This window comes from Pseudophryne corroboree, chromosome 1 (genome assembly GCF_028390025.1).
Source record: "Pseudophryne corroboree isolate aPseCor3 chromosome 1, aPseCor3.hap2, whole genome shotgun sequence".
Taxonomy (NCBI): domain Eukaryota; kingdom Metazoa; phylum Chordata; class Amphibia; order Anura; family Myobatrachidae; genus Pseudophryne; species Pseudophryne corroboree.
Window position 1 is genome coordinate 1010227563 of NC_086444.1, and position 5957 is coordinate 1010233519.

A 5957-nucleotide genomic window follows, 5' to 3' on the forward strand; every position below is an offset into this window, starting at 1 on the left:
GCGAGGGGTGTGGCCTGCACCCGGGTGTCACCTGCCAAGGGGTGATACTAAAATGCCGGCTCCTGCTCAGTGACTGGAGTCGGATGCTGCACTGTAGCGTTACTTGCAGCACCTAGCTCCTGTCACAGTGTAGAAGCCGGCACAGTAGCTCAGCAGTCTTCGATCACAGCCCGCTTCTCCTGGACCCCCCATGTGAAGAAAATGGGGGATTGAGATGCAAAGCCACACCCCCTGCCACGATGCCATGCCCCTCACATGAAGCCATGCCCTCTTTTCACATTTCACCTCTTAGGAATGCAGAAGGACCCAGAGGTGCCACACCAGGTGTCATTTAAGTGAGAGACACCTCTACCAATGGGGGTAATTCCAAGTTGATCGCAGCAGGATTTTTGTTAGCAATTGGGCAAAACCAGGTGAACTGCAGGGGAGGCAGTTATAACATGTGCAGAGAGAGTTAGATTTGGGTGGGGTGTGTTCAATCTGCAATCTAATTTGCAGTGTAAAAATAAAGCAGCCAGTATTTACTAGAGATGGGCGGGTTCGGTTCCTCGGAATCCGAACCCCCCCGAACTTCAGCCTTTTTACACGGGTCCGAGGCAGACTCGGATCTTCCCGCCTTGCTCGGTTAACCCGAGCGCGCCCGAACGTCATCATCCCGCTGTCGGATTCTCGCGAGGCTCGTATTCTATCGCGAGACTCGGATTCTATATGAGGAGCCGCGCGTCGCCGCCATTTTCACACGTGCATTGAGATTGATAGGGAGAGGACGTGGCTGGCGTCCTCTCCGATAGAATAGATAGAGACACTTGAGTTGATTTACTACTAACTTAGTAATTTTGGGGAGCATTAGTTAGGAGTACTCAGAGTGCAGAGTTTTGCTGATAGTTACTAGTGACCACCACCAGTTTTATTTATTATTTAATATAATCCGTTCTCTGCCTGAAAAAAAAACGATACACAGTCACATACCATATCTGTGCTCAGCCTCAGTGTGCTGCATGATAATATCATCTATGTATATCTGACTGTGCTGAGTGCTCACTGCTCACACAGCTGAATTGTGGGGGAGACTGGGGTGCAGTTATAGCAGGAGTACAGTGCACACTTTTGCTGCCAGTGTGACTGACCAGTGACCACCAGTATATTGTCTGCCTGAAAAAGTTAAACACTCCTGTGGTGTTTTTTTTTTTATTCTATAAACGCATTCTGCTGACAGTGTCCAGCAGGTCCGTCATTCATTATATTATATAAATATTTACCTGCAGTAGTGTTATATTTTTTTTGTTCATCTCTATCACTTTATCATCTCTATATTAGCAGACGCAGTACGGTAGTCCACGGCTGTGGCTACCTCTGTGTCGTCAGTGCTCGTCCATAATTGTATACCTACTTGTGGTGGGGTTTATTTTTCTATCTTCTTCATACTAGTAGTTTAGGAGTCTGCTGACAGTGTCCAGCAGGTCCGTCATTATATTATATATACCTGCAGTAGTGATATATATATATATATATATATTTTATATCATTATCATCTCTATACTAGCAGACGCAGTACGGTAGTCCACGGCTGTAGCTACCTCTGTGTTGTCAGTGCTCGTCCATAATTGTATACCTACCTGTGGTGGGGGTTTTTTTTCTATCTTCTTCATACTAGTAGCTTAGGAGTCTGCTGACAGTGTCCAGCAGGTCCGTCATTATATTATATATACCTGCAGTAGTGATATATATATATTTTTTTTATATCATTATCATCTCTATACTAGCAGACGCAGTACGGTAGTCCACGGCTGTAGATACCTCTGTGTCGTCAGTGCTCGTCCATAATTGTATACCTACCTGTGGTGGGGGGGGGGGTTTTATTCTATAAACGCATTCTGCTGACAGTGTCCAGCAGGTCCGTCATTCATTATATTATATAAATATTTACCTGCAGTAGTGTTATATTTTTTTTGTTCATCTCTATCATCTTTATCATCTCTATATTAGCAGACGCAGTACGGTAGTCCACGGCTGTGGCTACCTCTGTGTCGTCAGTGCTCGTCCATAATTGTATACCTACCTGTGGTGGGGTTTATTTTTCTATCTTCTTCATACTAGTAGTTTAGGAGTCTGCTGACAGTGTCCAGCAGGTCCGTCATTATATTATATATACCTGCAGTAGTGATATATATATATTTTTTATATCATTATCATCTCTATACTAGCAGACGCAGTACGGTAGTCCACGGCTGTAGCTACCTCTGTGTCGTCAGTGCTCGTCCATAATTGTATACCTACCTGTGGTGGGTTTTTTTTTCTATCTTCTTCATACTAGTAGTTTAGGAGTCTGCTGACAGTGTCCAGCAGGTCCGTCATTATATTATATATACCTGCAGTAGTGATATATATATTTTTTTTATATCATTATCATCGCTATACTAGCAGACGCAGTACGGTAGTCCACGGCTGTAGCTACCTCTGTGTCGTCAGTGCTCGTCCATAATTGTATACCTACCTGTGGTGGGGTTTATTTTTCTATCTTCTTCATACTAGTAGTTTAGGAGTCTGCTGACAGTGTCCAGCAGGTCCGTCATTATATTATATATACCTGCAGTAGTGATATATATATATTTTTTATATCATTATCATCTCTATACTAGCAGACGCAGTACGGTAGTCCACGGCTGTAGCTACCTCTGTGTCGTCAGTCACTCGTCATCCATAAGTATACTAGTATCCATCCATCTCCATTGTTTACCTGAGGTGCCTTTTAGTTGTGCCTATTAAAATATGTAGAACAAAAATGTTGAGGTTCCAAAAATAGGGAAAGATCAAGATCCACTTCCACCTCGTGCTGAAGCTGCTGCCACTAGTCATGGCCGAGACGATGAAATTCCATCAACGTCGTCTGCCAAGGCCGATGCCCAATGTCATAGTACAGAGCATGTAAAATCCAAAACACAAAATATCAGTAAAAAAAGGACTCAAAAATCTAAAATAAAATCGTCGGAGGAGAAGCGTAAACTTGCCAATATGCCATTTACCACACGGAGTGGCAAGGAACGGCTGAGGCCCTGGCCTATGTTCATGGCTAGTGGTTCAGCTTCACATGAGGATGGAAGCACTCAGCCTCTCGCTAGAAAAATGAAAAGACTTAAGCTGGCAAAAGCACAGCAAAGAACTGTGCGTTCTTCGAAATCACAAATCCACAAGGAGAGTCCAATTGTGTCGGTTGCGATGCCTGACCTTCCCAACACTGGACGTGAAGAGCATGCGCCTTCCACCATTTGCACGCCCCCTGCAAGTGCTGGAAGGAGCACCCGCAGTCCAGTTCCTGATAGTCAGATTGAAGATGTCAGTGTTGAAGTACACCAGGATGAGGAGGATATGGGTGTTGCTGGCGCTGGGGAGGAAATTGACAAGGAGGATTCTGATGGTGAGGTGGTTTGTTTAAGTCAGGCACCCGGGGAGACACCTGTTGTCCGTGGGAGGAATATGGCCATTGACATGCCTGGTGAAAATACCAAAAAAATCAGCTCTTCGGTGTGGAAGTATTTCAACAGAAATGCGGACAACAGGTGTCAAGCCGTGTGTTGCCTTTGTCAAGCTGTAATAAGTAGGGGTAAGGACGTTAACCACCTCGGAATATCCTCCCTTATACGTCACCTGCAGCGCATTCATCATAAGTCAGTGACAAGTTCAAAAACTTTGGGCGACAGCGGAAGCAGTCCACTGACCAGTAAATCCCTTCCTCTTGTAACCAAGCTCACGCAAACCACCCCACCAACTCCCTCAGTGTCAATTTCCTCCTTCCCCAGGAATGCCAATAGTCCTGCAGGCCATGTCACTGGCAATTCTGACGAGTCCTCTCCTGCCTGGGATTCCTCCGATGCATCCTTGCGTGTAACGCCTACTGATGCTGGCGCTGCTGTTGTTGCTGCTGGGAGTCGATCGTCATCCCAGAGGGGAAGTCGTAAGACGACTTTTACTACTTCCACCAAGCAATTGACTGTCCAACAGTCCTTTGCGAGGAAGATGAAATATCACAGCAGTCATCCTGCTGCAAAGCGGATAACTGAGGCCTTGGCATCCTGGGCGGTGAGAAACGTGGTTCCGGTATCCATCATTACTGCAGAGCCAACTATAGACTTGTTTGAGGTACTGTGTCCCCGGTACCAAATACCATCTAGGTTCCATTTCTCTAGGCAGGCGATACCGAAAATGTACACAGACCTCAGAAAAAGACTCACCAGTGTCCTAAAAAATGCAGTTGTACCCAATGTCCACTTAACCACGGACATGTGGACAAGTGGAGCAGGGCAGACTCAGGACTATATGACTGTGACAGCCCACTGGGTAGATGTATTGACTCCCGCCGCAAGAACAGCAGCGGCGGCACCAGTAGCAGCATCTCGCAAACGCCAACTCTTTCTTAGGCAGGCTACGCTTTGTATCACCGCTTTCCAGAATACTCACACAGCTGAAAACCTCTTACGGCAACTGAGGAAGATCATCGCAGAATGGCTTACCCCAATTGGACTCTCCTGTGGATTTGTGGCATCGGACAACGCCAGCAATATTGTGTGTGCATTAAATCTGGGCAAATTCCAGCACGTCCCATGTTTTGCACATACCTTGAATTTGGTGGTACAGAATTATTTAAAAAACGACAGGGGCGTGCAAGAGATGCTGTCGGTGGCCAGAAGAATTGCGGACACTTTCGGCGTACAGGCACCACGTACAGAAGACTGGAGCAACACCAAAAACGCCTGAACCTGCCCTGCCATCATCTGAAGCAAGAAGTGGTAACGAGGTGGAATTCAACCCTCTATATGCTTCAGAGGTTGGAGGAGCAGCAAAAGGCCATTCAAGCCTATACAACTGACCACGATATAGGAGGTGGAATGCACCTGTCTCAAGCGCGGTGGAAAATGATTTCAACGTTGTGCAAGGTTCTGCAACCTTTTGAACTTGCCACACGTGAAGTCAGTTCAGACACTGCCAGCCTGAGTCAGGTCATTCCCCTCATCAGGCTTTTGCAGAAGAAGCTGGAGACATTGAAGGAGGAGCTAACACTGAGCGATTCCGCTAGGCATGTGGGACTTGTGGATGGAGCCCTTAATTCGCTTAACAAGGATTCACGGGTGGTCAATCTGTTGAAATCAGAGCACTACATTTTGGCCACCGTGCTCGATCCTAGATTTAAAACCTACCTTGGATCTCTCTTTCCGGCAGACACAAGTCTGCAGGGGTTCAAAGAACTGCTGGTGAGAAAATTGTCAAGTCAAGCGGAACGCGACCTGTCAACATCTCCTCCTTCACATTCTCCCGCAACTGGGGGTGCGAGGAAAAGGCTCAGAATTCCGAGCCCACCCGCTGGCGGTGATGCAGGGCAGTCTGGAGCGACTGCTGATGCTGACATCTGGTCCGGACTGAAGGACCTGCCAACGATTACGGACATGTCGTCTACTGGCACTGCATATGATTCTCTCTCCATTGAAAGAATGGTGGAGGATTATATGAGTGACCGCATCCAAGTAGGCACGTCAGACAGTCCGTACGTATACTGGCAGGAAAAAGAGGCAATTTGGAGGCCCTTGCACAAACTGGCTTTATTCTACCTAAGTTGCCCTCCCACAAGTGTGTACTCCGAAAGAGTGTTTAGTGCCGCCGCTCACCTTGTCAGCAATCGGCGTACGAGGTTACTTCCAGAAAATGTGGAGAAGATGATGTTCATTAAAAGGAATTATAATCAATTCCTCCATGGAGACATTCACCAGCAGCAATTGCCTCCACAAAGTACACAGGGAGCTGTGATGGTGGATTCCAGTGGGGACGAATTGATAATCTGTGAGGAGGGGGATGTACACGGTGATGAATCGGAGGATGATGATGAGGTGGACATCTTGCCTCTGTAGAGCCAGTTTGTGCAAGGAGAGATTAATTGCTTCTTTTTTGGTGGGGGTCCAAACCAACCC